This window comes from Aphelocoma coerulescens, chromosome 3 (genome assembly GCF_041296385.1).
Source record: "Aphelocoma coerulescens isolate FSJ_1873_10779 chromosome 3, UR_Acoe_1.0, whole genome shotgun sequence".
NCBI classification, from domain to species: Eukaryota; Metazoa; Chordata; class Aves; order Passeriformes; family Corvidae; genus Aphelocoma; species Aphelocoma coerulescens.
Genome location: NC_091016.1, coordinates 28,368,671 through 28,391,600, shown reverse-complemented (window position 1 = coordinate 28,391,600; position 22,930 = coordinate 28,368,671). Strand labels below are relative to the sequence as shown.

Sequence of the window (22,930 nt, the reverse complement as noted above, 5' to 3'; positions counted from 1 at the left end):
CAATAAATTTGGAATGTTCTGGATTCTCTCTGGACATCTGTGCTTTTAAGGGTAGTGATTATTACAAATATGTTATTACTCTCAGCAATATCTCCTGTCAGCCTTTCTGTATTTCTGGGGGATTTTGTAACCTCACATTCTGCTTGTGCTTTTCGGGAGCAATTACGTGTATCACAAAGTGTTGTTTTGTCTGTTTTCTAAACACTTCAGCTGGGGCTGGACCATAATCTCTTTAATTTTTGCTTATGCTTTTCATCATGGATACTGCTTTTTATTTTAATGCCTGTGTCTTTTTCCAGCACTGCTGGAGAAACCAGTGTATTTTTTCATCAAACACTCTCTCTCCAGTAAGTGATGAGTACATCTTGTTTTGGGGTTTAATTTTGTTCCTTCTCTAGGCTGTCTTTACAGAATTATTGACTACCTCTCTGTGGTTTGGAATATAGCTCATTCAAATAAACAAGAGATCTGCACTGTTATGTGTTTTATATTTGTTTACATTGCATTGGTGTGAGATGGATCCCTCTCCGAATGAGCAAGGGGACTTCTACACCCCACTGGTATTCCATGCTTGGACTGTACCTTTCAAATGTAACATTACATGATGAAAGTAAATTTTTGAAACAAACTCCCCATTAGTTTCAATTTGGCTTCTACAGTTATTTTCACTCCTAGGCAAATGCTACTAGGATTTAAATCAGCTGTACACAATTTCCAGCATCATCATCCTGATCTTCCCGCTTCATTTAGGGATCTTAATGAAAATGCAGTTGGCTGCTCCTCTTGTATATAGACAGGACCTAATCATCCTGAAGACACATCTTTTGGCAGAGCAACTGATCTAAGTAAATCAGGATGTCTCTGGTGATGGTGGAATGATGATCCACGTTTTTACACTGATCAAATATCTGCTTATAGCTGTACTTTACATCAAGCAAAGTCTCTTTGTAACATACCCTTAAAAGTGATGAATCTCACCAATTAATTTTATGTTATTAAGAATTTATAAAAGTTCCCCCTGTGTTTGACTTATTTTGATTATCAGTTCAGACATTCTGTAGCAAGTACCTCAGGTACATTATCACATCTCTTGGGCCAGTCTGTCACTAGATAAAAATGGATGGTGAAAAGCTTGCATATTTTTAAAAATTATTATTCTTTGTCTTTTTTTTTTTTTTTTTAATTCTGCAAATTTTTGATCTTAAATGAAGCTTACAATATCACAGCCCATGCATTAACTCCCTGTAATACCCCATGGGAGTTAAAGACTAAGGGCATATTTTCTGATATTGACCCTCATTTAGTTTTTCTGTTCTGAAGTAATGCCCTATGTAAATAAGCGAAATATTTCTGTTTCTTGGGATGTCTTTACTAAATGTTTCTTATATTTCTCAGTCCTGAAAGGAATGTTGAATGAGCAATTTTTCATGAAATGTTTTTTGTACTCCCAAATGACAGAAATGAAATACTTCCAGCTGTGTTCCAGTGATACATAAAGAACATAAATCTCAATTGGTAAGAAAAGGACTTCTCTGCCTACAAGATCAATCTTGAACTTGTTTGGGCTTCTCCAAAGCTTCTTCAGAGCCTGTAAACAGGTGCTCTTTTGCCTTGAAATTGCTCTTTCTAATCTTGGTAATTTACGTATTCAACTCCTGACAAGTGGTCAAGAATCAAATCTGACTTTGGGCTAAGGGATTCTCTGCCAGTGACTCTGAGACTTATTTAAAAGTAGGCAAGTCTGTCTGTCTTCATACAGACAGAGGAATGAGTAGGCATTGAAATTAAGTGATTTAGAAGGGAAAATTGTGGTGATAATATTGATATTTGTAGTTTCCTGGCTTTCAGTCCTGCAATTGGATCTGTAAGCAATTCTTCCTCTATCCTGTAGTTGTGCTATCCTTGCTAAAAATGAGGCCAAACCATGAGCCTGAATCTCAACATCCACAGAAGTCAGGAATTAGTCTATAGATTCTCTCTTAAATACCTTCAGTGGGAAGTAAAATATGTACAGATCTCTGTAGAGTAGCTTCACTATTTATTTTCTCTACTAGCTTTTACTTATACTATTTTTTTCTGATCAACATCTGAACTGTTTGATGTTTGTGAGTCTGGAGAGGGGCTGGAAGAAGTGAATAGTAGGTTGTTCACCAACCAGTGACTCACAGTTGTGATGAGAAAAATTCTGATGATAACTCTTCAGCTGGGCAGCCTTGGAGGAAAAACAGATGAAATCACTTTGGCTAAAATGGATGTCTGTAGCTTCATTAAATCTCTCACAAAGAAACAAACCCTTGCCTGAGAGTTTTTACAACGGCAGGAGCAGCCAGGATGCCAAGAGAAAGCTCAGTTCAGACCAACACTTCAGTGGCATTTCAATGCAAAATTGCTGATTCCTCCTTGTGCTGCAAGAATCAAGAGCAACACAAAGTCCCAGGCTTAGAATATTTTTAAAATATACTTTCCCCCTATTACAGTCAGCTTAAACTCAAACATGAGGCGAATGCTGGATTTGAAAGTGCAGCTTTCAGAGAGCAGTGAATCTGGCATCCACACAGTGCATTGTGCTGCCAGTCCTTTTTGATGTAGCAACTCGTGTGCTTCCTCCTGCCTTATGAGCTGGGGCTCTGTGTGCCATGATGTCGCTGTTGTGACAGTGATACCGCCAGTTGCCTGCACCATCGCATCCTTTTTAGATTTGGAGTTCTAAGAAACAGCAGATTGGAAAAAAACAAGTAAATGTCAACTCTCTGGACTTAAAATTAGTCCTTTCTTCTGAGGATCTCATTGCACTTCACACACCTAGGCCAATATTCCGGGGAATTATAGAATTAGATGTTCTCATCTCACAAGCATGAGGCACCACGAGTTGAGCAGCTTGCCTGGGAGAATACCTGAAAAGTTTTAACCCCAAGAACAGATTCACCTCTCCTTATTCCCATACTGTGTGCTAGCCAAATAGCTATTCATGTCCAGAAGTACTCTGAGCTGGGGCCTGATGTGTACAAATCATGAATCCAGTAAAATAACTTTTATTGTTACAGGACAGCTTTTCAGGGGAAAGAAGCTGCCTTTGATTGGTGTGAAATTTATGATTAGGAGCTCAGGACCTTTGAAAATCAGGACACCTGCTAGTGTATAACATCCTCAAAGTGCTCAAGTACAGATTACACTGGCTTGGGATCCCCAGCTCAGCTGTGGAACAATTCCCATGTGCTAGCTATCTGCTCTAACAGTGATAAATGCTCTAACAAGGAGATGGAAAAATACCTCTACTACATATCCTTTGCTGTTGTCTTTCTGAACCTCAGCTCATTCCTCTCTCTAGTTCCTCTGCTTCCTCATGGACTCAACCATTCCACGGCACCATCTCTTTCTCCTGTTATTTGCAGACTTTGCTCTCCCCTAAGCTGCTGGTTACACATGATCTACGTGTTGGGCTTTGTTTTTCTGTTTTGCTTTGCTTCTTCTCTGATAATTCCTCTCCCTCCCTCTTTCTCTCTGTGCAGTTTCCTTGTCTGGTGCTTCCTTTGTTTTTGTATGTTTCCACCCCTTCTGTGTGCTATGCACCTCTTCAGTTCTCCCTGCCTTCACCCTGGATATCTCCCGGACATCCTGTGCCTTCAACCCCTCTCCTGAGGAGAGCTGAGCTGTGGTGATGGCACATTCCTTACAGAACCTCACAGTTACTCAGATGTCTGTCAAGGTCTCCTCAAGTGCCCTTGGAAAGCTGAGGAAGTTACTGGAGCAGGGGGAGATCTCTCTGAGCAGATAGTTGGGGATGAACTAACTAATGTCTGTAGTCATGTGGTAACAGAGAGCTGCAAGCTCTGTGTCTTGTGAGAACCCCCACTGAACCCCACTAACCATTTTGGAATCATGTACTTCCAGTGTGCAGCAGCCCAGAAAGTGGGTTAGGCACTTGAGTACTTTGCAAAATGCTCTGAATAAATGAACTTGTATAATTAGCAAACAAACTTTTCCACCAACTTGCCAATGGCCCACTTCATTTCCCTATGGTGGTTTCCAAGGTCAGCTGAAAAAGTAGTGATTTCACTGGAACCAGCTCCTGACAAGCTTTTTTCTCTGATTAATAATATGGCCTTTTCTCTGATCCCTGGTCACTGTCATTTCTCAGAACAGCCTGTTGGCTTGGATGGTATTTGCAGGGCTGCATGAAAACACCTGAGCTAGCCTGTTAGCTTAGGTAGTGAAAGCAGTTTTTTTCTTACCTTTCCAGGGCTAACAAATTCTGTCTCTCTCTTTTTTGTTCCTTTACAGATGTGTTAACCTGAGAAACTGTTTCTTGTACCTGTGCTTGATCACAGAGTGTTATCTTGGGTATTTCTTCTCACAGAACTGCTGTGCCCCATCCTTGTCTCCACGTGCATTTCTGAAGCTTCTTTCAGGCTATTCCAATGGCTGCTCCATATTTCCCTTTCTTCAAAGACTGTTATAAATGACAGCTTCAGTGACAGGTAAAGTAATTAACCCACTAATAAAAGTAATTAATAAAAAAACCTAGACCATGTTTTATATTTGGAAAACTGGCCATAACCAGACTAACTGATTTTCTTCCTGTATTTCTATGTTGTCCATTCTTGTCTCATCTAATCTACATCACAGCTGAATCCATGCTTATTTCTGTGAATTTTTGTATATTATTAATGCGCACGGGAGTCCTGATAATACAGCACGTACATGTGATTTGGAAAATATATGCATGTGAATATTGCCTTCCAACTGAACTACATCCAGAGAGAGAGACATGGGAGGCAGATCTTCTGCTCCCGCAGCTAGTGTGTATATGCAAAGCACCAGACTGAAGGAGCATCTACATTACTGCTTGCTCAAAGCAGCAGAGACTCTGTCATACATAATACAGAGACATCATTACTAATATAAAACACTGCTGGGGAGAAGGGACACATGGGCGGGCCAAGATGGCAGATGGCTTTTAGTGGCATGCTGCTTTCAGTTCTTCTACCTTTGTAATTTGTGCAATTTAAAGCTTTTGGTTACTGTTTTTAGTCTGCTGTCCATTGGCCCTTGTGGGAGTTTTTGTTGTTGTGTGAGAATGCAGTGTATTTTTAGTGAGGGCCACAGCCAATAGTAAGTGCTGTGTTCTCCTGGTGACTGGTGTTACAAAGGCAGGCTAGTCAAGAATAGCTTTTACGATCAGCTGGTTTGCTGAAGAATTGATGAAAAGAGCAGTTGTCCCAGCCATAGAACCTCTGCTCTGTTGTACTGCAGGGTTTTGTGGTTGCTCTGTAAGGCACAAGTATGAGGTGGAAAGCTCTTTGGCAGCTAAAGAGGGATGGTGGTCATAAAATATACCTCAAAAGAGAGACAGCTTGTAAGTGGGGATAGGGTTGTATCTTGAGAGTATCTTCCCTTATTTGCATAGTGATGGAAATTTTTTTTGAGAGGGCATGAACATGAAGGAGCCAGGGGGTCCTTCCTGTGCTTTAGGAATGGTGTTCAGGAAATTTTGGGGTTCCTTCTAGCCCTGTTGTGTGCCTTGACCCAGTAGTGGAAGCACATAAGCACTTTGAAGAAACACACTGCAGAAGGGAGTAGCAGGAATTGGTGGAAATTTTGTGAGGCACCCTCTTTTCTGCTCTAATTTCTAGCCTGAAGAAATTAAAAAAAGCTTGGGGAAGGTTTCATGGATATTTCTGAATTAGAAAGAAGCCCAAGATGCAAAGCCTGATATTTGGATATTTGGATCTCTCTCTCTCTTTTTTTTTTTTTTTTTTGCAACCTTTCTGAATTTTCTGATACTTTGCTTCCATCTCTGATTTTTATCTTTTTTTTTAGGTGAGGCCCTCTCTAATTACAGCAGGTAAAATCAGCTCAGTTAAGCATAAGCTTTATTGTACTGCAGTGTGGTTTTAACCCTTACCAGTGTGCATTTTCAAGGCAGTTTTAATACCAAACTGTATTTGCACAGGTAAAAATTTATATGTGTGTTACCAAGTGTAGGACTTCTTATACTGAAAAGCCAATGCTCAAGCAAGCAGTCTTGCCAAGGACTTTGGCTGCATTTCTGTTGCTGAGTGGGGTCAAACCATGAGAAATAGCAAGAAATTTTTCTCAGACTCACAGATCAGAGAAATTTTGAAATATCCTTTCATATGTATGTTAGTTCTTTTGAGCTCAGACGATTATTCAGTCTGGAGCCTAGGTACCAGATGAATTCCTGAAATTAGTTTAGGAATTTTCTAGGCATGCTTTTGGATTAATTTTTAGATTCCAGCTTACTATATTTTTATCCATTTCCCTATACTCTCAATGTACATTATAAATGGATTTTTTTAATCAGAATTTGAGTGAACAAGAAGTGGGAATGTAATAGCCTATTTTCAACTCTATTTTCAGGAGTTGTTATAATCCACAATGCATACAGTAGCTATAAAAAGACACATTATACTTTCAAGGTCTGTCACATTATTTACAATGTGAGAACATAAAAACTCCCTGATGTTTCCTGATAAACAGTCAGACCCAGTAGCACCGCTGAACAACGGGTTAGGTACATCAGGTGCACAACCAGCTTCAGGTGGAGTAAGAAGCCAAGGGTATAGAAACACACTCTTTTTAGAGGACAAGAGCATACTCCAATATCTGCAGCTTCAAATGTTGGAGTATATGGGTTAACAGAAACATTTCTGGTATTTTGTGGCCTACCACTGGTACCTTCCAGGCAGTCAGTCATCTAAGCAAAATTTCCACATGAGTGGCTGCTGAAAAACACAATGCCCCTTACCCTAGGGTGAATCCTAGTTTTATTAAAGTCAATGACAAAACTGCCTTTGACTTCAATGGGGTCAGGACTGACGATGTCTGACTTCCACTAGAGTTTAGGATTGGAGGTAACTTGCAGGAAAACAACTCAGTCTTCCACTTAAGGATTTGCAGATTTTTCACCTTTATGGCCCAAGAGAGTTTATCCTCTTCTGAATCTAATGCACCCATAGAAGATATTACTGCCTTCCTCTTCAGAGGTCACTGCTTCCTCACTCTTTAGATCATTTAAGGGAAAATTAGCCAGGTTAGATTACACAAGTGGAAATTGTGGTTTCAGCCATGATATTTGACCTGGAGTGAACTGGGGAGTGCTCATGTACACTGCATAGCCCATGAATTGAGATAAAGCAAAAACCAGGAGGTACAGATTTGGCTGGGAGTGTTAAACGCTGTGTCAGGAAAAGGACATGTGCCCACAGTTTAGGTCATTACAAGAGTGCCACCACCTTGTGGCTCCTTCATGTGCTGAAGGCCACTAGCTAGCAGAGCTGTGTGCACAGCTAATTCCTCTCAGGAAGAGCCTGACGTGGATAGAAGGCTATGTGGGGTTTGACAGTTTGCCAAACCAAATCTTCTTCTTAAGGCTAAGTGAGAACTTTGACCTCAGAGTCTTACACTTATGTTGGAAAAGCTTTTCCGTGTGCTCCTTCTCTGCTGGTCCTGGTATTCCCACAGATCAGCTGCCACGTGCTGAGGCTGCTGGTGGGATGGATTGTCAGTAATATGTTCTTGTGCTGCGTGCTCTGTGCACCTTCAGAGGGTGGGAGGTACCTCACAACAGCTGTGTTGCAACAGCCACATCTGGCTTTTTCTACCTTAATGTAGCTTTTGTTGGCTGCTTGGTCTTGGTAGTGCTCCAAAATGACATTTCAAACAGCAAACTTTTGATGCAGCCTTTCTGCACCTACGCTTAAGAGCCACCCTCAGGCCTACTAGGTGCTCACAGAAAAACATGTGTGGTTACACACACAATAGAAACAGAATCAGCACTTACAGTGAGGTGTTTTCCACATGTAAGTGCAAGGCCCTGGTGGGCACAGCTGTGCTCAGGTGCTGGTGAATGCTCTGACGTATGGAACTGAACGGATGGGTTGGTGTCTGGTATCTGCCATTTTAATGCCCCTGCAGTGTTTTCTTTATCTCTAAAATGGATGCTGCTGGGCTCTATCACTGGAGAATGGTATAAATCAGACAAAACCAACACAAACAGAAAATATAACAAAATTGCTGGAACAATACAAAAGGACTCCTTCAGCAGGGCTCAGAGCTTTAATTTATTTCATGAAAAATGACTGATTCATTTGAGCAATAGACGCTCTGATCCCTTACATGTGCAAATGGCTGACAAAGGCAGGCTTCTAGATTTGCAAGTGACAGAAATAGTTTTGTTATGCAGTATGTGTTGCAGGACTGCAGGCTCAGATGTGTTTTATAAAAAGAGAAAGTTTCTCCTCATTTTTATTATATACTTCAACACTAGAATGTCCTCTTTTTGCTATGTGCTGCATACCTATATACCAAGTAAACAGTCCCAATGGCAGACCATGAACAGCTTTGGTACCTCTGATCTGTATCTCCCCCTCTGTGGAAGAAATCTAATCTTATTTGCATGAACATTTATGTAGCATACAATTTACTTTCAAAATGATTCCATAACTCCATAATTCACAAGACTGCACCACTTTGGTGCCGGCATTTCTTTTGCATCTTGTTTGTTTGAAAGAATATTCTCCTGGCATTTTTTGAATTATAAGTTGGCAAACAAGAATTTTTTTTCCTCTTGACTTCAAAGCAAACACAACAATAAAGACTTTACAGCTAGATCCTTGTGGGAAGCCTGCTGACACCTTATTTAGTGTCTGATTTTAAATTATGAGAAGAAGTGTGAACTTGTTCGATGTACTTTGTGCCATTCGGATTCTGACTGCAAAGTGCCATACCCTATTAGAGCAATGAAACCATGGCCCTTGTGCAATGCAAGGCAGCTGGGATTTTAAGTGTGGGCTTGTGGCAAGTGTGCCACAGCTGTACAGTGTAAAGCTGCTGACCCCTGTTCAGCCAGGAAGCTCCTGGGGCTTAGATGGAGCAGTGTGCTCCGACCAGAAGATGGCAGGGAGCAGAGAAGCGATGCTGCACTTCATTTTGTGGTAGCTTTTGTGCTGAGTGGGTAGATTTGCATGCTTATTTCCAGGACAAACAATTGAAACAGCAAACTCACAAGGGATGTTTTGGACTTTTCTGTGAAGGTTTTTGAGTCCAAATTCAACAGCTATCCATCAGACAAGGTGCAAGTATTTGATCTTGCCTGGCTGCAAGGAGCTGAACCAGCAGATCTCTTGAGTTTCCTTGTGGCTGTTAACTTACCTAATTTTATTGTTGTAATGATGAAATTTGGGGTGAGAACAACTGAAAGGGAGACAAGAAATTCTACTAACTGGGCAATAACAGAAAAGGGAAATGCTTCTCATTTTTCCTTTTTCTGTCAGGTGATTGCTTTTAAAATAAGCAGTTACTGTAATACTGTCATCCTTTCCATTATAATTTCCTTTGTGATTTATTGGTGTTGGGTCAAAAGGTGACCCAAAAGATTGGTGAGAATCAGTGATTAACAGCTGGCTCCACTGGGGACTCAACTTCTCAGCCTCAGAAAATTCAAGAGTGTTTTGTATGACTTGTTATATTTGCAGCTGTGATCGAAGTGCATCAGAGGGCTTGGCAGCACATCCTTGAAGTGATCAGCTTTTGGGCTGTTCTGTGCTATTGTACTAGGTTGTTGCACAATTTTGGTAGAGCAAGTTTTATTGCCCAGTTCTGGGTTTGATTGTCAGGTGCAGGTGAAGGCAGTTGAATTGTGTTGAAGGTTGTGGCTGGAGATGGCACAGCCAAAGTGTTAGGATCTTGTTTGTTGGTGCAGAGGGTCAGAACCTGACCTGAAGGTTGCTATTATGGTGGGCTGAACTTTGCCTGGGGAGTGCCCTTAAACTCTCAAGGTGCAGCAGGCACAAGACACACCAGCATCCAACCTGTCTGGCATGACTGCTTCACATGGAAGGGAAAAAACCAGCTGCTAGAAGGAGGTGTTTCCACCCTCATATGGACACAAGGTCAGCCTGACCTATTATCTATTTCTGTCTGAGGTAAACAAAACCACTTATTACCAAATGGCAGCATCCACACAGGTGATCAATATGGGGACGTCTGCAGCGTGTTCCCTTCGTGAGTGTAATAGTCTCCTCTGTCTTCTTTCCTTTGATATTTTCATCAGAATAATTCAGTCTGACAATGTTTTTAAGTTACTGAGAACAACCAAGGGATAAACAGTTCAGTCACCTTGGCCTCTTTCTTCTCCTAGTATTAAAAGTGAGGCTAGCTGTTACTATGATATAGTATTTTACTCATTGACTTTCTTTTGAAGGTTCATAATGTGGAAGCTGTTTAAAAAATCAATTTGCATAAATGCTTTTTAACAACAAAAAAAAGTGTTTACTCTTCCTTGACTTATTAATATTGTTTTTACATAGCAATTAAATACAAAATCTTGTGTGCTTGTGCAGATATATACATATATATTCACACACACATGTACATATGTATGCACAAAACTTGTCTCCTGTAGCTGGAAACAGTTCAACTGAGAAAAATTATGTGCACACCAAAACAATTGTAATTTTTCAACAAGATCCCAGTGTTTTCTTTGTAAAAAACTAGGATTGGAAAAACATGAGGTTTTCCTGCCAGATTCCATTCATTTTCAGCAGGAACAATCTGCTCCTCTCAGCTGAACGTTTTACAGCAAGAATGGCTGGAACTGAGGAACCAGCTCCTGTTTGGAAATAGTAATTGTTTTTAATGAAAATGCCTGCCTACCATTTGGAGCTAATACCAGAACCACGATTCCACTAGGACAAAGCATCAGCTGGACAGAAATATACAGTGCAAGAGGGCAAGATGTCACATTACCAGGAAAGCAAAGGAGAAGGTCTTTCTTTTTTTCCTGCTTTTTCTTTTTCTCCCCTTTTCTATTGGTTTCATCTGTGGTTCCCTAAGAGATAGAAGATAATAAAAAGGGCAAGGGCCAAAAATCACCTGGTGGTGACTGGAGTCATGCCAAACCATTGTATGTTTGAAAACAAAACTGATGGTAAAGGAACAGTGTGTTAGACCTCCCTGATAGTTAGGGTTTGCTTGGAAAAGAATATAGCCAACTTGGCAGAAATAATCTGATGTACAAGAAGATGGATGTGATTGAAAAAGCCTGGGAGTTCAGCCTTGTACAATATTGTCCACTCATTGCAGAAGCCAGCATCTTAAGATACAGTAAAGTTTTTAAGCAGAGGTAGAGATCCAATGATTTCTTCAATACCTTTATATAAAGCCAGGTTGTGCTGCAGTTCTTATGACTGGATACAGATTGGGAAATCACAAAAGCAGAATATTTTTGGCTACATTTAAAGCCAGATGAATATTTACAAGAACAATGACACCCCCAAACCAAAAATCTATGCTTGTGCAAACCCAATAATGGAAATACATGGCTTTTACATAACTCTCATTCCTTGTCCATCTCAGCTTTCTACCACCTAAAGTGGTGGGCTCTGGCAAGGTACCTAATGCACTGCATCTCTTCCTGTGTTTTCAGTGGTGTGAGTCACCAGCACTACTATTAAAGACATCTCCAATTAACAACAGAAAGTTAAAGCTGACCCTTTCACCCACACTTGCTGGTTACAAGATTTGCTGTGTTTACTGCTTTTGCTGGCTCAAGCTTGGCTGTGAACAGGAGGTTGCTCTCTTTTACTCTGACATAACTTTTCTGCTATTCATTTATACCAAATTGTTAACAAGTTCAGAATATGGGGTATTAGCACAAGAGTAGCTTATTTTCTGTTATTTATTTAGGTTTTATTTTAAATGGAAGGAGTATATTAGTTAAAAAGACATGAAGTATAGAATTATATCTGTGATAGTCTGAGAATATTGGAGAGGAATGAAAGATTTGAAGGGACAGGTCTTACCTTTATCAGGCGAGCTGATACAATAGAAAATAGGTTACAATAGAAATTATAACACATAATATTACATATAATAATATAATAGTTACAGAAATAATTATATTAAAATAATGTTATAATAGGTAACAATAGAAATATGATATAATAAAATTAAGTTTTCAGACAGATAGAACTTGCTGTTTTATCAAATCAGTGAAATGGACTGTCTAGAACTTAGGCTATGATTCCATCTATTAGGGAGAATATCTATTTAGATAGATCTCAACAATGCCTAATACAATGATGACACTATCTATTTTCACAGCACATGCAGGATGGCTTTTGATATCAATGACCATAGGGAACAAAGGCAAACAGAATTGTGAACTCACTCTCACCCCAATAATTCCACTGTGATAACACAGGTTAATGCTGAAAATAATTCAGGTCACTGTGTGAATCTACTGGACCACAGCAGGTTCTTTACAGGCATTTTAGTTTATCATGCTATTTTTTAAGAAGTCCAAAAATGCCCCTTAATGTGTAACTGTGACAGAAAGCTGTCCTACAGGGAAATTGGAGTTTCACCTACAAATCTTTGAGTTGTCTTCCTATATGTTCAGTCTGTCTTGGAATAGAAAAGAAAGAAATAAAGATTATAGCCAGCTTTGAAAATGCCCAAATTTGATAGTGTGAAGTGTCAGCCTGGTCTTGTGGTGGAACTGTGTGTACTCTTGTGATGTTCCAGAGTAGCGTGCCTGGATGGCTCTAACCCAGGCTTCAGCCTCCTTCTTGGAGGTCTGAATGGCTACACGTACTGGAGTACTGGAAATGCATTCTAAGTTGCCTAATATGCTAAGCAGTTGGCTATCTTTTAGCCATTGCAATGAAAAGCTCTTGGCAAAGTAGCTATTGATACCTAATTTTTGGAGGTTACTGCTTGGTAATAAAGCCTTAGTGATACTCGGAGGAAAATTCTGGAACTAGTAAGACAAACTAATGCCTTGGCTGTGCAGAAATAAAACAGAAATCCTTTCAAGAGTAATCCCCTCTTTTTTTGAGTTTACTGGCACCACAGAGAGAATTGTGGGGGTAAGAGTAGATACCCTGAATTTGTGACTGCTTTTTCATAGGGACTTACAGAGCAAACTGCATTAAAATGTGGTGCTTGCATTTGCTTACAAATCTGATCTGTTGATTTAGGATCCAGATTTTGCAATTTAACCCCAAAGCCATAGGAAGCTGCTCCCAGAAACCTTGAGTTGAACATACTGATGGGCCAGATGTAGTGACTTGGCAAGAAGGGCTCAGATGAACAGAACAGTGTCTTGGGTTGAACTGCTGTGTCTTGGACTCAGAAGGAAGACTTTTCGGCCTGGATTGCATCTGCAGCCCTGCACATTTGGCAGCTGCTTAATTTTTGCTGTAAAACCTAGGTCCTGTGTTCAAATAGGATGTAGCATTATGGAATATACATTTCGGTTCAGATGCATGAGGTAGATCCCTGAGTCTGAGTATCTGAATACCATAAGACTGCAAACCTGCAGCTTATCTTGTAGGCAAGCAGTAGATAATAATTTTACTTTTGTTTTGGTGAGTGCTGTTCATCTGGAAAGAAGTTGCTCTGCTGCTCATACCTGAGTCAGCCATCCAAGGAAGATGAACAAATAAGGGTTTTCAAACATTATCCTCTATGTTTTGTTAATAAATCCCAGTTTATTAGTTATTTCCTGTTTTTCTCTAGAAAAAGCCAAAAGAATCTATTAAAAGCCTATCTATTGATTTCTAAATGGGAATTAGAAAAGATGATAAACTGTGCAACTGCTTCTTTGAATTGAAGGAATTAGATCTGATGCTGTTTTCTTGTTTGTTGGTCTTGCTGGGAATGTGTATTTCTGCACGGAGTGCTTAGAGGTCTGACATTACTGAGCATGTCCAGATGCATTAGTAATAATAACTTGGGTATGGGACAGGTTTATTATGTTAAATGCAGTAATCTTATATTTTGAAAGCTTGTAGTAGATTTTGAGGAAAACAATGGTGCAAAATTGCACGGTTTTATGCATAAATTCTCTGGGTGTTCTTTGAGTTTATTTGCTTCTGACACTTTCACACCAGTTTTGAGCACTTCCTGCTGCATCAGTGTGGCTCTTCTCTTCCATCTCCTGTCTGCAGCAATGTCCTGATACCCCCTTCTTGTCTTGGGTATTCTGTGGTCAATGAAGGTCTACTTCTTACCTCTTTCTTCTCTGAGAATGGAATTTACTCTGTCTCTAGTGACTTATACCCCCTTGTTCAGATCAGGCTGAGTGTTTTTTTTAAGCAGAGAATTAGGAAGAGATAAAACCAATTAACACATTGAAGCCATCCTTATCTACACTGAAATAGTTCCATGCTAGGTCATTTAACATGAGAGAAATGACATGGATTTTGTATGAGATGAGGAAAGTACAGGTGTGAATCAGGGAGCCCAGAAATGCTGTTCTGAAAATATGAACTCTGAAGTAACACTCTTACCTGTATGGGCTGATAGATATTAGATATTACATATTGCAGAGTGTGTACTGGGACCATTCTTTCAGGTCAAGACAACTTAGTAAGATTTGTGGAAGAAGTGGCTTTTGTACAACTTCAGAAATCAGGTACCAGTGTCATTACTATTTTCAGATATGACTTTTGCCTTGTTGCATAGTTATAACAAACTTTTCCTTTCTGCCTTTTTTAACATTCCATGACTGCAGCATTTGTGACTTTCCATTATTCTTCTGTTTAACATGGCTGAAAAGTCTGCCTTATTTCACTGGTTTTTGTTGGCACTTCTACATTTTGGGGTATGAGATCAGTTGTCTTGATTGTTTCATGTGACTGTTGGGATTTATTTGTATTTCAGATTATTCCTTGAAGGTTTTCTGCATTACTTGGACCTGTAATACAAAGTTCCAGTCATATATATAAATATTTTCATTTATATACTTACTGATGACCAACATTTACCATAAGAAAATACCTTTAGGTAATTACTAGTCAGTATCAATACCTCTTTCCCTATGACTTTATTGGAATTGAAATTTTAATTTCAATTTAAAAGGTACATTTTTTCATAGTTTGCCATTTTCTTTATTTCACTTCACTTCTTTTAATTTAAAAAAAATTTAAAATACAATTTTAAAATGGAAAAGACAAAATAGAATCAAAACTTTTTAAAAATTAGAGGTAATTGTGGAACACTGGAGTTCACTCCTTTGGATGGCCTTCTGGAAGAGCCTGTTTCACCTCTCTCTATTGATTATATAGGGCCTTAGTGTGGGTACCTGAAGTTAGACTTTTAAGTTAGACAGTGTAAATTCCTCACATACTCTTCCACATTTATGATGAATTCATTTGTGGATGAAAGTGTATGGCCATGGCCCTTAGTTAGACAACTTTTAAAAAGTTTCTGTAGAATAGCAGGCAAAAGAGAGGATATTGTACTTTTAGAAATATGGTTGTGAAGTCTCAGACATCATGGGAAGGCTAAAATAGAAAATCCTGGACACAGTCTATTATGCTGCCATTAAATTATGAGAACATTTTCTCAGGTTTGAGTTCATATGGATAGTTCTGCCTTTTTACATTAGGTATTATGAGCACCAAATGCCCTTCTCTAGGCTGCTTTCACTACTGAATTTGCTGTCTGTGGACTAAATCTGGGTTCATGCTGAGGGTTAGGATGATGAAGTCCTTTGTTTTCCAAATGGCTCTTTGTGGACAGTACAACTGTTTTGCAGATCTGCCCTTTGCATTGTAATTGGGTCTTATTACTGACTCTGTCTCTATACTTACCTCAGTCACTATGGGTCAAGATATGCTTCTGAAGTTTACTTAATAAAAAATTTACACGGCCAAGAAACAATGAACTCTATGTCGACAAGTATTCCCATACCTTTAGTACTATGATAAAGCAATATGCTTAAACATAATTATAAAATACTTGGGAAAACATGGAATATAGCCTGTCATTCAGCTGTTCAGCTAAAAGGGAGTATTATTCTTCAAGTCAGCTGAGACTGCTGAAATGCTCAGTGCCATCACATAAATGTCCTAAGAAAGGGCACATGGCCATGGGTGCTCTTTCCTGGGCATTGCATGTCCTGCAGCTTTCATACCCCCAGTAAGAAAATCAGTCAACCCTTCTTTAAAGTCTTTGGCCCTGGGCAAGTGCAAAGTTGCATGGTAGGTGAGGGGTTAATGACATGCATGCAGCTGCTAATACTTAACTTCTGAGGCAATATGGTCTTCAGGGGTAATTTCCAGGCAGGCTCTGACATGTCACATTTACCATCAAACACAGCTAGGGCCATTGCATATTTTCTTAGGGCTATCAGGAGCTCCTGTTGGCTTCTCCCTTTTTGCCTGCTGTACAGATTTTCATTAACCAGTTGGAGTCTATTTCTACATCTACTTCTGCTGAGTGTCTGTGTATATACAGGTAACTCCAAGGTTCCCTGACTGACTGGAGAAGGCTGTTATTACTTGATGACTTATCAAAGAGTATTAAATCCTATTTACACAAGACAAAGTGGTCAAGAGAGGTAATTGTGAGAGAAAGTGTCAGCAACAAAATATGGAAGGCCAAAAATATGGAAGGTAGCACTAATTGTAAGGGGAGCTCAAGAGATATTTGAAAGTTTACATATATGCCTAAAAAAATACATTAGAAAGTTTTTGAAGTTAATTAGAAGGTACAAAGAGATATTGACTGAAGTGGCTCTGTGGGGCACTGGAAGACAGCTCCAAAAGCATCCCAAGGCCGAGCCTCTGCTGTAGATTGAGGCGGGCAGATGCACTTGCCTGGCTACTCTAGCCTGGGGTGTAGCTGGTTTGGATGAAATTCCCAGGAAGGCAGGGGCCTCATTTGCAGGTGCCAGAACTCTGGCATTCCTATCTGGCCTGTGTTGACACCTGGACAGTACATACAGCTCCAGGCCTTTCATGAAGAGGAAGGCAGGAAGGTCCTGCAGTCACACCCCTGACCGCAATGCAGATATATCTTCCCTTGTGCTGCTATCTGCTCTATCAGCTCTGCTCTCTGTTACTGTGAGGATAAATCCACAAGCACTCTGACATTCAGTTTGTCATACAGATGAAGAATTAAAAAAAATAAAATGAATTAAAATAAAAGGAAGCAAGGTAATTACACTCATCTTCACAATATTCAATTCAGCTCCATCCAGATCTCTAATTTAAGGTCAGCCCAATAATTCAGTGAACAAAATAGAAGTGGATGCCATTAAAAATGGAATATTTACCAGGCTTCAGTGCTCACTAAACATAGCTGTTCTTTACCCTGGCAATTTACTTTCTTATTTGCTAGGCTTAAAACTGAAAAATTCTCCGAATACTATACAAAGTATAACTACACTCTGGATTTGAATGGCACCAGTGCTAGTTTTTATTGATTTTCACACACAAGCTTGTAATTTCTGCTTAATGCTAAAGGGGAATATTCACACCTATGCAAAGGATTTTCTCAGGACCTGGATAGTTAGGGATGGATTATGGAACCATAGCCTTCTTGTGAGCCTGAAATTTGTTACACTGTATGAAGGTTAGCTATTGAGGCAGGTGAATGAATGGGTGGTCTCTGTTTAATTTTTAATCTGTACATTACTTTAGCTGCTGTCTTTGATGTTATTCTCACCAGAGAGGCCAGAGGCTAAGCAGATAATGCAGCAGAGCAGAATTTTTCTACATTAAAATTTCCTACTGTTACCAAATAGGTCCAAGCACAGCTCCCAGAAGTAAAAATGATGAATAAGCAAAGCAATGTCATCCAACCTGGAAAACAGAAAGACTAGAAGACATAATCATAAAAATGTTGGAAGTGATGAGTGTCTTGTCTACTTTAGAGTTCCCATCAGCAGTAACAGCAATGGGAAATTTTTAGGAAGATCTCAGTGATATGAAGCCATTAACATTGGTTCCTGTAGCTCAGGACCAAGAAGTGTTTCTGCAGGGCAGTTTCAGACAGGACTGCTTTGTTTCTGGATTATCTACCCTCTGGATAAATCAGATTTTGATTTTCTTTGGTTCGAGTCCATTTAAGCATTCATCTACATTAATTCATGTATAAATTCATCACAGCATTAATCTAGAAACAGTTTAAAGCTCTTTGTTAACTGAGGCATGCCCCCTCTTCCTACTGCCTTGTCAATGAACTTCCAGTGCTACCTGGCTGTGACACTGAAGGTGTCTCTTTGCCAACACATGGCTCTGCTGCACAGGCAGGACTCTGGCAGTCACTGAGAGGTCTAGGTGAGGGAATGGGAGACTGAAGGGAAGAGAGAACATACTCAGGTATTAGCAGCATCAATAATTAGCAAACAGTAAAGAGAAAGCAATATAAAACAACAGGTCATATCTGAGGCCTTTTATTTCAGAACTCTCTCTGTTTCAGGACTTGTTGCAATGTGAAAGTTGAGCATTTGAAAGCCCTGGCCAAGGAGTCTTCCCAGTGAAAGATGGTGTGTCAGATAAACAGGACATAGAAGGCTGGCTATAGTCTCAGATGTTGCTGAGCAGGTGATGCCAGCAGGTTTGGGAACTTCTGTCTGAAGCAGGGAAGCAAGTGCTGATCAGAGATTTCCTGCACTCAGAGCTGGTTTCCAAGAGCTGTGCCACTGAGTTCTGTGGGGAAAAGTATGAGGCAGCCCATTTAAATGGAATCCCCTATTGTAAATACAGACATTTGGATTTTAGTGAGGTGCAGGACCCTGCTTTCTGGCTCAGCCGACAGCAAACAATCCCCCGAATCTCTGGAAAAAAAAGGGAGGCAAATTTTTTTTTTCCCATGGGGGTAAATTCATGGCATTCTGAGTCTGAGTGAATGGTGCCTATGTATTTCCCTCTGAAAGTCAGACACACATGCCTGCTCTCTTGAATATCAGGGCTAAACATGGGGGAGGAATTGGTTTTGTGGGGTGGGAGGCCGGGGGGAATTCTCTTCCCTATGGGGTATATCTGTGTGTATATTTAACAGAAACAGGGCTAACATCTCTGTTAGCTCCTGAACCTTATGAGTCTGTAGAAAGACCTTAGGACACCTCCTAACAGTCCCTTGATCTGCAACACTATATACTGGAATAGTTTAAATGGTTTGAAACCAAAAATTTGGCTACAAAACCACTGAAATATGTAAGTTATCCCAAATTTTATGGGATTGAAACTTCCGTTTTTCTTGTTATTAGCATCAGAAAAAGATAAAGCAACAGTGTAAATAGACAAGAGTGTTCCTTGGGCCATGCTTGCTAATAAGACACTTCCATTTCTCTCTGTATCTCTCTTTCAAGATGCTGAGGCTTTACTCAGTACTTGGTCTCAATGTGGGTGAAGTTGGCCATATGGCAAGCAGAAAACAGTGCTGGAAGAACTTTCACACATAGCTATTGCAGTGCTTTCCTTGCTAAATGAGGATTTTCTTCCTTAAGTCCAGATTTCACACTCAGATCTCTGGGGTGATGCAGTAAATCACCAACAAAGCTGAAGTGTTTGCATCAGCCTGTTTTAATGCCTAGGAGAAATGCACCTTCTCATTCTCTTCTGTGCTGTGGGGCTGTTTTGTTGAAACCTCTCTGTTCCAATTGATATGGAAGCTGGGGGAAGGAAGAACTCTGTTAGATATGCTGTTAAATCTAAAGCAGGTTCATCAACAACTTTGTCGCCAGTATGTTCTCTTAGCATTGTCCCTGAGGGGTTTCTTTGAATCCTCTCTCAGTTTCACTTGCAGAAGTTCATTATGCTACAGTAAGTTTTAGATTAATTTTTCCATTTCTCAGATCTACAATGTGTTCCTCTAAATCACCTGTTTCAGCCAAAGCATCTGCTCGAGTGTGACTGTGTATACATGTTTGTCTTTGTATGACTTAGCTTGTCATATTTCTTTCAATCTCTCTGTGGTATCTATCCATCCATGTGTCAGGCTGCAAACCAATATTGATTTCAGAGACCATATGCTACCCTGATGTCTACAAGCATTTCTTCAGGTAGTATCAATGGGAGTTCTTCCTGTGGAGAGACAGGGCTTTCCAAGCTTGGACGCTACTCTTGATAATTGTGTTGGCTTATTAACTTTTCTTCATGACAGACAGAAATTTAGGTACAATTCAAAGCAAATCTTGCTTAGCCAAAAACCTACTATTTTGTTGTGAATCCCAGTTCACCTTTTTGCAATATTTAACTACAAACTTTATGAACAAGACATTGTACTATAAATATGCAGTAGTAGTTAATGTAAATAACATCAGTATACATCTTTTGGCCTGTCCACACATGGTGCCTGATTTAAACCTGCTGAAGCCAACAGAAAGATGAATGTGTTTTTTAAGAAGTCAGGTTTATAGTTACCTAAACCCTATAGTAAGAGGAGCAGGGTATTTGGAAGCAGTGCTTCTTCACCATACCCAGGCACAATTTAGGAAGTCTGTGCTACCTTAATCCGAGTCTGGCTCTACCTCCATGGGCCCTCTAGATATAGGTCTGTCTCAGGCTTTTGGGCAGTCCTCTGACCCTGCCAGCAGGGATGGAGCATATGAGATAGTGTATGGACAGCACCTTCACCTCTGTGGAGTTCAGGGACTATTCAGTGGGACTGACTCTACAGCAAGTTTTGGGTTGTTTTTCTAAGAGGCTTGGCCATGTGGGCTTCCTTCATTATTCAGCCATGAAGAGGAACTGTTTCATAGCTCACAAATTAGTTAGACTCTCTTATGTAGCAGTTAAAGACTATATTAGAATGCCGTGCTCCACTGTGAGTGCCTTTGTGCTAAAAGAGTGGGACCCTTCCAGTCCTGTCAGAAAGGTCCTCAGGCAACCTCTTATTCTGGTTGCTTTTTTTTTTTCCCACATGAAATGCTGTGGTCTTCAGCACTGCACTTCTGCAGCACTTGCCTAATTTTAATGTTTTTTTTATCTAATAAATGTCAACCAATTAAAAAAAAAATAGATATTTCTCCTGACACAGACCATTAATTCACTGTTTTTTAGAGGCAGTTCTTTCTCGTAAGAGATTCTGGAACCCAGGCAAAAATCTACCACCTGCAAGTGCTGGATGGGGGATGTCAGACTCCATGATAAGGATCATATGTTTAATAACCAAATACATGTCCATGCATAGACACAAGACCCCAGTGTAAAACTTGGGAAAGAATTATGCTTCCCTTGGCCCAGAAGAGGAAAATGTTGAGAGAAATATATCAGTTCTAGCCTATCTCTTCAACAAGGCTGAAAATCTAGTGCTGACTGGTTTTACCTACCCAGCTTGTGGTCATACCTAGCCCTTGGTCATAGCTGCTGTGGTGGACATTGCAGCTGTAAAAAACCACAGGGGCTGGAAATACTGGGATGAATACCTCTTTACTCATGAAAGTTTGTTCAGTCTTGATTTGTTGAACTGTTGGGGAAAATTCCTCCCAACCTCTTGCAGAAAATTAACCTGATACTTCTTCATAGTGCACAAATGGGCATCTATAGGTGTTAGTCATTAACTTCAGGTGTGCACGGGTCTGTATGCAGAAGACTCCACCTCAAACACAGTCCCCAGAGAGACTGAATCTTCAATAACTCCATTTGTGTAAGCTGTCCTGTGCAAGGTTTTTCTTTTACAGGCATGAAACTAGTGGCCTTTCCATAATATCATCCATTCTAAGTTTACACTACATCATGTCCTTCAGAAAGTGGTGGCCTCTTACTGAGAGTCCCAGGCATGTTTTTGCAAGTGTCACTTCAGAGAGGTTTTTCTTTGTAGAAATTAAGCGTGACAAGAAAACAAAGCTTTCTTCTGCACAGTGTATGAGAAAACTTTTTAAAAAATTTGCTGTTAATCAAGACAATTTTGCTTTTATTTCACAGCAAATGAAAAGCACTTTTACCTGTGAAATAAAACTTTCAAAGGGAAGAAATCCTAAAATGCTTCTTTCTGGACTTCTTCACCTGCTCAGTATTAAGCTGTTAACTTGTAGTCTTTTGTTTATTGCATTTGTACTCTTCACATTTCTGTGATGGACAAGTGCTCTATACAATAATATAAGAATATTATATGAGAGCTAGCGAGAAACACATGCAGCCTGCTTAGTTTATTTTAAAACATCTCTCAGGTTTACCCACTGTATCTGTGGTGATGAAATGAAGCTAGGATGAAACAAAATCTCTGTAAAAGGTAACACAAGTTCTGGTTACCTCTGAGTGAAATATGATGAAAATACTGTCCTGCTTTTGCTTATCTTTGCTACCATTTTCATTTCTTTATCTGGTTAAAGAAAGAGAGTGCTGGTGGTGGAGGAGGATGGGGTGGGTCTGGGAGGTGGGGGGCAGGGAGCAGACCTACTGAATAACATGCTCAAGAGCTCTCCTGCACAATGAGATTAGCACGATGTGATCATTTTGGTGCCAAGGTGCTAACACAATAATACAAGCGAGTTTGCCAACTTTTCAAATTGAATGTATTTGATTATTTGCTTTTAATTAGTGTGAGTTTTGGAGTATGTACAGGATTGTTAGAGATACATGAAAAGCCTCCTATGGCAGGAGAGCGTATTCTCAGTAAAGACGGTACAGCATTGTTCTTTTTTAGCTGTGGAGAATGAGATTTAACAGCTATGTTAAATGTTTTAGCCTGTTTCTATTGTGCCTCTGTTTCAACCTATTGGCAAGCCCAAGTGATGCGAGAAAATAAACCTCTCATTTGATCTGAACGTTGAGCACTTTGCTATAAGAAGAATTTCCAGCCTAACTTCAGGATACAGAAATTATCACTGTTTTATTTACAGAAGGTTCCTACATTTTTCCCCCTTAAAAAGATCTTGAGTAAATTCATGCTGTCATTTTTTTCCCATGCAGTGCTCTCCTTTATGTTCATTTATCTTGAATGCTGTTGTCAAGATTGTAGGTATTTAAAAATCCTTTTAAATGGCAGAAAGAGATTGCAGCTCTGGAGGAAATATAACAAGAGAAAATATTTATTTTGACTTCTTTCTCTTTTATTTTGAAGAAGGAAAGCAGACTAGAGGTGTCTCAGGGATTGTTTGGATGATTTAGCACTGGTTCACTTCACAGCTTGCCATTCACTGGGAGTAACTCACCTCCCTGGACCAGGA

The 22,930-nt window shown here is 39.8% G+C and overlaps 1 long non-coding RNA gene across 2 annotated transcripts in view; it reads left to right on the top strand.

Annotated features, from left to right (window-relative positions):
• The window catches only part of LOC138107835 (uncharacterized), an 87,210-nt gene that overhangs the window by 4,990 nt on the left and 59,290 nt on the right, over positions 1–22,930 (top strand). The window contains exons 2-3 of one of the 2 annotated variants that reach the window (XR_011149724.1): positions 4,282–4,478; positions 4,627–4,701. This is a non-coding gene — a long non-coding RNA (uncharacterized lncRNA). Of the gene's footprint in view, positions 1–4,281; positions 4,479–4,626; positions 4,702–22,930 lie in introns of those variants that run through there. The other variant, XR_011149723.1, reaches the window with a different exon arrangement.